Consider the following 12,045-nt stretch of genomic DNA (forward strand, 5'->3'; position numbering starts at 1 on the left):
TATCACGGTTCCGCCAATTTGGAGGCCAGGCATTTTTTTCGAGTCATGACGTTGGAGGTCTCCTCTTGTTTGCTAGACGCTTTGGATTTGCATTCTTTACACTTCCAGTTTTTCCTTGTGTTTGGCTCCATTAGACGATAGAGTTTTTCCGATAGACCTACACAGTCAAACTCATACCGATTTTTACATGAAGAGCATAATACTGTGCTTTTTACGTCAACCATGGTTTTGCATTTAAAACATTTTGTTGTTTTTCGTCCATTGCTGTTATTAGCATTTTTACTATCGGGTGTTTTTGTTGACATTGTGAAAAACAAAAGCAAAAAATAGAAAAACAAAAAATAAAATGTGACTTGGATTCGAACTGGGGCTTTCCTGCGTATACAGCGATTCCTTAACCGCAACACCAGCCAGCTCTTGGCTAATGTGGTCAAATTTTGAATAGTGTTTCTGCTATGACATTGTCGAAGCGAGGTGTCGTGCAAGATCGGCAAAAGTCGTTTGCACTTGTTATTCCGCTGAGTCACAGCTGATCGCCGACACTCACTACGTACACTGTTTTAAATATTCACTGTCACAACGATGTTTTGGTTTAGTTCAGTGGCGTTGCGTGGCTTTTCGCCGCCCGGGGCCGTCCGGAAATCCGCCGCCCTTTATTTTAATTATAAATATTTTAAAGTTTAAATATTATATTGAATGGACTTCAGGTACACTATTCACCTTATTTGTTGAAAGTCAAAATAAACTACCACGCACTGCTTCAGAAGGAAAATACATTAAAGAGAAGCAATTGCTTGAAACCCACAGGAAGTTTGATTTTCTTAAATAGCTCAGCTTTATTATAGTTAGGGAGGCGAGGTAGCTAAATGGCGTAATTCAACGGCGCCGTCGAGACCTATCAAAATCGAAAGATAAAATAATTTCGAAAAGAAAAGCTCGTATGGCAAAAACCATTTTAGCGGTGGGTTTGGCGTGTACGGTTTTTCAAAAATGTTAAAAAAAACAGTTACTTGGGCATTCTCGAGCGCGTCAGATATTCATACTACGTATGCCCCGAGTGCCTCTGATAACAACGGTATACTAATCTGCCGGTTTGCATGGTGGGGGTAGGCATATAAAGTAGTCAAAAATGAAAAAAAAAATATATTTACTCGAGCGCGTCAGATTTTCGGAAGGGGTGTTAAGTAGGCCCCAAGGAAGCTCCCTTTAAAAAAACTGACGATTTCGGCGTGACGATAAGTTACGATGAATTTATGAAAATGCAAAAAAAAAAGTTTTTTTGAAATACTCGAGCGCTTCAGATTTTCATAGGGGAGGTTTATCTCTGTATCCTGAAAGCATATTTTTTTAATCTGACAAAAATGTTGGTGGGTACTCTTAATCTGACCGAAAAAGGTTTTTGGTTTCTTTTTTTTTCCTTTCTTTCTCCTTGATAAAATGGGGAATTTAAGAATGCCAATAAAGCGATAGATACAACCAACGTAAATGTTTATTTAAACTTTTTTTTGTAAAATGTATCGTTCGCGACTTATATGCCGTAACGCGTTCTTAGGAAGACGAAATGGCTTCTCCACACTTCCGGTCATGCGGAATCCGGCAGATTTTGTATTTTTAGTAAGTTTTAGATTATATTCTTCAAAATAAAAAATAAAAAAAAATCGCGTTCGAGAATGCCCGATTAACGTTTTTTTTTACAAGTTCGCGACCCTATAACTCGGCGGCGTCAAGGACTTATCGTCAGATTAGTTAAATTTAGTCTTTAAACACTAAAATCAACCCCCAATATATTAATCTGACGCGCTCGAGTATTTCAGACTATCCATTTTTTTCACTAATCTGATCGTCTATCCTAGGCGCGCGTCACTACATATAGAGCTAAATACTTTACAAGGTTGTTCTATTAGGTCTAAGGTATCTCTCATATCTTAAACTGCCACACTCGAGTATTGCCGAAAATTCCCCTATTCGCCTCCCTAACCATTATGTAACACTAGGTGTATAACAATAAACAATAATAACTATTTATTTGTCAATTGAGAGTAAATATTATCTTAAATTATATACAGGGTGTTAGGTAAATGGGTATATGAGCCGATACTAGCCCATGTTAACATGGGCATATAAATGCTATGGTGAAGTCAGAAAATTGATATCATCATTTAATTTTTTTAAATTTTCATACAAAATAAATTTTATAAAATCCGATTTGTATGAAAATTAAAATAATTAAATTTAAGATATCAATTTTCTGACTTCACCATACCATTTATATGCCCATGTTAACATGGGCTAGTGTCGGCTTATATACCCATTTACCAAACACCCTGTATAGTGCTCATTAATAAATAAATAAATAAATAAATCTTTATTTGAAACCAGAAACAATTTTACACAATCATTTTAGCGTTAACATTTGCAGTAGTCTAAGACTGTGTCGCAGATGTTAGCGCCCACCTCTAAGTAGACGGGCGTTTCAGACAAAGACATTAACAAATAACATTAAGTTGGTATACATTTAACTTAGAACAAAAATAGCAGTGTGTGAGTAATGTGTAGTGTATGATGTGTAGTGTATGACGTGTAGTGTTTGATGTGTACTGTGTGATGTGTTGTGTGTGATGTGAGTGTGAGTTTATGTATGTGAAATTACTTAACCAGGGCTTCCACCTCATCATAACCAAGGGTAAGCAGCCATTTACTCAGAAGGGCTTTACACTTATGTGATGTTAGAGGGTAAATGTTCAGTACTTTATTAACCTTGTTGTAAAGTTTGGGACTTATATAATCATAATGATGCTTTGCCAATACCAACCTACACCCCACTGTAACACATACTATGTCTTTTCTTCTTTTAGTCAGCGATATATTTGGATCAAAGACAAGGTCTTTATGTTTACGCAAAACAACACTTACGATGAACAATTTTCGGACAGAAAGAACCTTCCAGAAGCAGAAAATTTCTATGGTGGGATATCTGATTGGCTTCGATGCCATTACTTTCAGAACTGCCCTTTGAGCCCGTTCAAGCTGTATTAACTTTGTTTTACCAGCGGCTCCCCAAACTGTAATGCAATAAGTAATTATTGCCTGGGCAAGAGCAAAATAGGCAGTTCTTAAAGTGGCTAAGTCTGCGCCAATTCTGAGTTTACTGAAAACAAATATTAGTTTTCTAATGCGTGACGTCATGCATTTGATGTGTTCACTCCATGATAGGACACTATCGACCATGACACCCAGGTATTTAATAGTGTGCGTGCGTGATATTGGGACACAAGAACAAGGAGCAACTGAGTTCATACAACATTGGTGAGCAGATATGGTAAATGACGAGTTAGGCTGTGATGCGACCGTAGGAGCAAATGTGACAAATTTAGTTTTTGTTCATTGAACTTAGAAGGAATAACATATGTGCTTAATATTATTATTAAGGGTTGTACCCTAGCTAACCAGCGCCACCATATTTTTTCTTGATTACTTTTGTTATAGACCGAAACTAAAAAAGTGGTTTGAAAAATGTATAATATGTATCGAACCTATTTTTTAAAATAATTTGTTTGAATTCATTACATGTTTGCAGCAAGTTACAGATTTAATTACTGCTAAAAGTTACCATTTTAGCTAATTTTGAATTTCGAACTTGCAGAATATAATAAATACACGGTTTTAAAAGTAGCTTAGATATGGCTTTAACTATTTACAAACCACTTTTTTATTTCGGTTTGTAACAAGAGAAATCACGAAAGATTATCTGTGGCGCAAGTTTTAGAGGGGTGTAAGCTCCTTAAATATTTTTGTTACTATTACCACAGAATAATAATAAGTACTACGTACAGAAGTTTTTCTTCGCGAAGGTATTCAAAAAAATGTATGCTCAATGTCATCAACAATATGGTGTAATTTAGCTTGTCTTAAGAGTCGAGCACCGTTTTGTTGACATACGTCAGTGATCGGTACTGTCTTGATGCCATAGGGCTGACTGCTACAAGAAGCTACTGTGTCGCCATCTAGCGCACCACACTTGCATTCACTGCTCTTCGCGGCAACGCGCAGCTACATGCGGCCGCCAGTTATACAGGGTGTTTCTTGTAAGGTGTCAAGCCAAAGGCAGGTGAGAGGTGAGGACTAGACCTATCGATTTCACCCCCATGTATGTTCTACGATTTTTCATAGTTTAGAAGTTATCGTTAATTTTGTGATTTTTTCAAATTGTATGACCCAGTAGGCTTTAAATTTTTTTATCTTTTTTTTGGGTCGACTTTTCTCAGATTTCTTTTTTTTGACAGATTCCCTATTAATTGCAGATTTTTGAAAATAATAATCAACTTCCTATCTTTGATGCAAGATACAAAATTTTTGCTAGAAACATAAAAAATATGCTTTTAGCGGAACATTCTAAAATTTTCAACTTAAAAGTTTAAAAAAAAAAAGAAATTCCATAGGTCCAAAATAATTTTAAAAACTGCGCAGTTTTCTGAACTTTCATAATAACACAAAAAAACATGTACTTAATAGGCCATTATTTTCTGTAATCGCTCCACTCAAGTGGCAAGTTGGAGATTCCGTTACAGGTTTTTGACTTTCTTAGGACTAAGTAATGTTTGCAATCCCTTAAGTTTACGTTATGTAGAACACATTTAGAGACAATATCTGAAAAGAACATTTTTTATCCACAACGAGGAAGCTCTTGCCCTTCATCTGGTATACAATAGAGAATAAGAAAATATTGATGAACTGCGGACAAAGCTGACTGAAGCACAAAACCAAATTAAAATGAAGAAGAAGGTTTTTTGCGTCGTTGTCGAATGTGCATTCAGGTCAACGGCGGACATTTTAAACATTTACTTTAAATTAAATCATTACACCCATTTTTGCTCTCTCTCTCTCTCTCTCTCTCACACACACACACACACATACGCACACACACACACACACACACACACACACACACACACACACACACACACACACACACACACACACACACACACACACACACACACAAACACACACACACACACACACACACACACACAAACTCTTTCCCTTTCTCTCACACTAATATGTAAGTATATCGAATTTAATCGTAAAGTAACAACCTCCACTGTGGTCTAGTGGTAAGGCCACCTATTTAGGACAGCCAATTCCTCTGTGGTTTAGGATTCCGAGTGAAGCTCGCTGATCATCCATCAGTTTCCATCAGGTCAGATGAAGGGCAAGAGATTCCTCGTTGTGGATAAAAAAATGTTCTGTTCAGTTATTGTCTTTAAATGTGTTCTACGTAACGTAAACATAGAGAATTGAAAACATTAGTTAGTCCTAAGAAAGTCAAAACATGTAACGGAATCTCCGACTTACCACTTTAGTGGAGCGATTACAGAAAATAATGGCCTATTAAGTACATGTTTTTTTGTGTTATTATGGAAGTTCTGAAAACTGCGCAGTTTTTAAAATTACTTTGGACCTATGGAATTTCTTTTTTTTTTTAAACTTTTAAGTTGAAAATTTTAGAATGTTCCGCTAAAAGCATATTTTTTATGTTTCTAGCAAAAATTTTGTATCTTGCATCAAAGATAGGAAGTTGATTATTTTTTTCAAAAATCTGCAATTAATAGGGAATCTGTCAAAAAAAAGAAATCTGAGAAAAGTCGACCCAAAAAAAAGATAAAAAAATTTAAAGCCTACTGGGTCATACAATTTGAAAAAATCACAAAATTAACGATAACTTCTAAACTATGAAAAATCGTAGAACATACATGGGGGTGAAATCGATAGGTCTAGTCCTCACCTATCACCTGCCTTCGGCTTGACACCTTACAAGAAACACCCTGTATAGTGTAAGAGCTAGCACCTAAATATTTTATAACACACATAACTGTGACAATTTATTTCACGTGGGCGAAGCCAAAAAGCTAGTAAGAAATAAAAATTCATTTCAGTAGGTATTTCAAACCAAATTTTATTACATAAACAAACATTATACTAATTTCATTATGGGCCCTTAGTATGTGAAAACTGCAATTGACGATATTTCGCACTGTTTTCAATATTATGTATTACAGAACGTATGTGTGATGGGATGATATTTTCGAAAACACGATTAGAAAAAATGTTTCTCGAAAAAAAACATTAACCTCTGGATTTTTTTATAAAAGTTTAATATGACCGTGTTTTACAATAAAATTCCTATAAAATCACAAAGGTATCATGTTTGCCTCTTTGATTTCCTGGCTGTTTTACATTTCAAAAACCTAAATATATTAATTTATTAACTTTCTGATAAAAATGTGAATGGCTCTTACGATGTCCCCCCCTTAAATCAAAATGTCTTTATTTGGTCTATATGCCCATCATCACTACGTAATAATTATATAAAAAAGTCGCTTTCCTGTCTGTCTGTCCCTATGTATGCTTAGATCTTTAAAACTATGCAACAGATTTTGATACGGTATATAGGGTTCCGTAGCCAAATGGCAAAAACGGAACCCTTATAGATTCGTCATATTATTATAGTCTGTCTGTCCGTCCGTATGAAACAGCCATTTTTTTCCGAAACTATAAGAAAAATACTGATGAAACTTGGTATGTAGATGTATTCTGTGAACAGCATTAAGATTTTCACACAAATTAATATAGAAAAAAGCAATACATTTTGGTTTTCATTAAACCCATACGTGTGGGGTATCTATGGATAGGTCTTTAAAAATGATATTAAGGTTTCTAACATCATTTTATATGTATGTACATACATTGTACATCATGAAAACTTCCAACGAAAATTGGTTTGAACGAGATCTTGTAAGCAGATTTTTTAAAATATTTTTGAAAAAAAATTAAAGTTTCTACTTATTTCCTCATGTACGCGTAGAGGTATTAAATTGAAATTCATTTTAAATACTCAGGTCTATAGTACCTTTAAGCTGTAACAAAATCAAAGTTATATACCAACTGGCTTGTACGGAACCCTAGCGAGTCCGACTCGCACTTGGCCGGTTTTTTTTTAAATAGAGTGATTCAAGAGGAAGGTATAATAAATAATACATAGCTCATTCGACAGATTTAAAAATGTGTACATTGACCGAGAACCCTTCCACATTCATTATTAAAAAAAATACGCTGAAAAGCTTTCAAACATAAAATTAAAAAATCTACTATACCTAAGTAGCATCGCATACGAAATGAAAACATAGAACGTTTTTGTGCACTTTTTAAAATGAGTTAACCAAGTATATGGCTATTAGACTTGCACACGTCCGTCCGTTTTTTGTAGGATTAATATAATTAAGTAACATTTATTTTTTGCATTCGGCTCTTGGTCTAACCCAAACGAAACACGAACAACTAATGAACTAACAATGAACAAAGTTGATAAATTAGTAATATGTAAATAATGAATTTGTTTTACGAGCTGTCCCGGCGTACTTCGTACCGCAAATTAATATAAAGAAAGTTGTTTAAGTGATTTATAAAAACGCAATAATTAATTTTTGAAAGTAGGGTCATTGTGCTGGTTTTCTATGTAACTTCGGTTTTCGTCCATTTCACTGAGCTGCCATAAACACATGCGTAAAATTTGAATACAAAGTATTGTATTCACAGAAGGCAGTAGCCATCCCGCGCTAGTTTTGTTGCAATCTATAATGCCTAAGCAACAGTTCTACCTAAATGAAAATGTAATTTAAAAAGTAGTGAGTTCCAAAAAATCACGTAAATGCGCGGCCATACACCGGTCACCGGTACATTGCAGAAATCATCGCGCTAGAAAAAAAACGTGCTGACAGGAAAAGTTTTTGGCACGTATGTCTAATTGATAGCATTATAAACACAATTTTAAGTGTTTATTAAACTTCTTCATACAAAATTAAATCTTAGATGACTAAGGGTAATTTTTTTAAAGCATAGCTCAGGTCATATAGCAGGCAAATCAACTCGGAAAGGGATCAACAACGTATCGCCTTTTGTGACATGGAGGTAATAGTGGAGAGGAAATATATATCTATACAAAAATTCGACAAATTAATGACAAACAGCTGTTTATCTCTTTCTAACTTACCCCTGGTGATGTATAAAAAAAAGAAATAGATAATGTTTGGTCAGTACTCATTCTGGCAACATTTTCATGTGACGTCACTAACTACCTGACTTGTGCCGAGTAGGTACCTACATACAAGATTTATGAAAACAACATATTTATAGGCAATCAGCTGACAACTACACGCACACACACACACACACAAATACCTGTCAGCTGATTGCCTATATTGCGGCCATGTTGTTTTCTTAAATCGTGTATGTATTTATAATGCGTGTAAGTGTGTGCATAATGTACCGAGTACGTTTATTTTAAAGTTACGCCAAGTCCATGAGACATTGATATACGTCAGTGTTTTGCGAGCTGTCATTGCCCTTCGCGCGCTGTCATCGGCGAGGCAAGGCGTTTACGTTACGGTGCGGATTGCGTGTGCGTTGCAGTATGGACTTTAGTTGACTGCCTTTATGAGCACTCGAACGACATAAAATAATATGATACATTTATGTAAGGGTATTTTAAGATCACAAAGTTGGCAACTCCGATAGTTGGACGAAAACCAGCGCAAAGACCCTATCCTGTTTGACACCTATAATAATTGACAATAGCTGGCTCGGCGAACTTCGGCAAACTAATGTGTGACGTGAAGTGCCAAATCGCGGAAAATGTCGGAAGAAATACGTCATGAATTTGCATGAATTATCATGAATAATAATAACCACTTATTTACCTCTCAGTGTCTTCAGGCAACTTAAAAAAGTACATTGTGTGTTTTTATTATTATTTAGGCAGTTAAATACTGCACAGTATTTTTTACACAGTATTTTTTTATTTTTTTCCATAATACAAGAGTACGCGTGCGTGTGTCAATGCTCGCTCGTATCTCGTATGTGACGCCTTGTCGAATCGCCTCCTGTAGGTGGGCTATCGTGCGTGTTTTGTTTTCGATGTGAACTCGCGGAGATGAACAGGCCTGCTATTACTTAAAAAAATAGATTAAAAATGTACTCTTCGTGCTTTTTTCAAAGCAAAATCTTTTACACAATCGTCGATATCAAATTGTATCTCATTTTCAATTGCCAGTATAGCTAGATTTGTTAGTCTCAACGTAGACATAGTCGACCTTTTTTTTTCTTGTTCATGCAATGTTTTTTTTCTTATCCGCCGCCCCCTTTCATATGCCGCCCGGGGCCATGGCCCCCCCCTGCCCCCCCCCCCCCCCCCCCCCCCCCAAGCTACGCCACTGGTTTAGTTTTCTGTTTATACACTTCAAAGGTCCTTTGGTTATTGAAAAATTATAGCACAGTTCGATTTAAGAGCGTTGTCACATTTTTCATGCAGAAATCGAGAATTTGGCAGATTTCGAAATGATTTTAGTCATATAATTTATTGTTATAGCTTCTTTTGACTTATATCATCGTAATTATCATACGTTTTTACGGAATGTCTATTGACAAAATCTCGTTCAAATTGGATTTTTGCCTACGAAAACAGCGAATTTCGAAAGCCCGATTTCCAGGTAACTCGCGAAGGCACAATTTTGAACTAATATTACAACAAATTTATTTCTAAGTAAAAAGATAAAATGTATTCATTAGAATAAGCATACCCTGAATATGGAAATGTATTGAGAAAATGTTGATGTTTAATTAATTAAAATGCATTTTTATCATGTCTAAGATAGTCAAAATTCGAGAAAATTACTGCAAGAAAACAGGTCACATCTCATAATCTAAAAGTCATTTGGCAACATAAACTACTTTATACTTAAGAAGAAAGATTGTAATATTAATGTGTGAAAAAGAAAAAATATCTATCTTCAATCTTCAAATGAAAAATTAATTTGAAAATACTATAAAATCGGGTGCATCAAATGGAATAAATCAGTCGTGCTTTGGCACTCGTAGACGCCGGGTCTATGTCAGTTGACTGCCCAGTGACGTATATGCGTCACGCGTGATTTTTTCGTAAATTGTAGTATGATTGAGTACTTTTGATCCGCAAGTATTTTTAATTTATTTGTTTAGGTAAATCGGACTTGTAATTTCTTTCTTTTCAAACTTTTTATTATTGTACTTACAGAATATGGGTAGAATAGACAAAAGATATTATTATGGTATCTGTTTGGTCAGGAAAAAATAAATGACTAATAAAAATTTTAACAGGGTGTCAAAACATTAGTCTATGCTATTGTGTTTCTACCAACATAAAATATACTCTTCCTTACTAATAAAAGTTGAACCGTCTGTATGGTCACACAACGCTTCGTCATGTTTTTCCGAAAGTCCAATTACTGACGACTGAATGAAAAAAATTGGTGCGTAACTATTAATCTGATATTAAACGTTTAGTAATAAAGGGGTAGGTCAGGTAAATGGCAAATCCACCAGCGGTCACTCGATGACACTTAATAAAACGTCAACTAAGTTGGTTAGGTATTTGTATTGAAGATACTTATACAAATCAATATATAAAATGAATTTATTTTTAAAAGTATAGGTACAGGGTGGAAACGATAAGTGATTTCACTTGATTCTTAATTATACAAGATATCGAAAAACTGTTTACTGTTCTTGTAAGTGCTTCACGAGCTCTTTAAAACAATAACAATAAATAGGTTAAAGAATAAACTGGATCTATGTGAAAATTCAATGTTTCCGAATTTCATACTAAATGTATGCCGCCAGCCATACCTACCATGTTAGAAGTGTTAAATTTTTAATTTAAATTTTTAATTGAATAATATAATCAAACAACAAACTCGTAAATTGCATTCTTATTTAAATTATTCACGGAACACATGATTTTTGGTTTTACTTACAACAATATCATCAAGAGATACTAATTAATCTATACTTATAATAAATCTGTAGAGAGGTCAATTCTGTACATGAAATATATTTTCAAAATAACTATCAGGGGGTGATTAGTGATCGATACTGATGCCAAAAATGCAATCAGTAAATTTTTTGTCTGTCTGTCTGTCTGTCTGTCTGTCTGTCTGTATGTTCCTTATAGAAACAAAAACTACTCGACGGATTTTAACGAAACTTGGTACAATTATTCTTCATACTCCTGGGCAGGTTATAGGATACTTAGGAATTCCCACGGGAACGGGCATTAGCGGGAAAATCCTTTTGTATGATAAATCTAAACCGCTTAAGTTAGACGCTTGAAATTTGGCAAGCAGGTACCTTAGTAAACTTAAAGCTTAGTTATAACAGGATTTATAAGTCAAGAACGGCTGGGCAGATTTTGATGAAATTTGATATGGAGGTAGCTAGCCAACTACCTAAAAAAGAAGAATAATGTTTTTAGTGTATTATTTAATAAGATGTGGGTAGTCCGCGACGTAATACACACCATCTCAATGCCAACAATCATTGTCTGTTAGACGGTAGGTACGAAGTTCGCCGAGTCAAAATTATAATTGTTTAAGAGTATGCATGCAACAATATTAACGTTTCAGTTATTTTCGAACAAATAATTTTTATACAGTAGCCAAATGTCGATAGCCAGTATGACGCTCATTGCGGCGCGCTCGCACTGTACTGCGTCTAAATCAAAAACCGGCCAAGTGCGAGTCGGGCTCGCACACCGAGGGTTCCGCCGTACAAACGTAGCGGTTTACAATTTATGACGTATTAAATCAAATTACTTACTTGATTCCGTTGCGAGTAGTGGCGAATTTCAAAATATGCGGTATGATTATTTTTTATTTATTTATTTTTCCTATATTTGCATTATAGGTAGGTACCTACCTCAGCGTTTTGAATTTTTGCGTTGATTTAGAATTTCTCACAGTTTAGAGGCAATTAGATTTAAGAAGTGTTTGATATGAATTTCAACTTTAATATCTCTACGCGTTCATGTGAAAAAGGGTAGGTAGTAAGTTTATAATTATTAAAAAAATATTTTATGTCATGTAAGCAAAAATAATATTTTAAATTTTATATAACTTCAAATTTATCATTTTCGCAATTTTTCCTTTATCTGTACTATATAACGTTGCTTCGTGC

Source organism: Ostrinia nubilalis, chromosome W, assembly GCF_963855985.1.
Source record: "Ostrinia nubilalis chromosome W, ilOstNubi1.1, whole genome shotgun sequence".
Taxonomy (NCBI): Eukaryota; Metazoa; Arthropoda; class Insecta; order Lepidoptera; family Crambidae; genus Ostrinia; species Ostrinia nubilalis.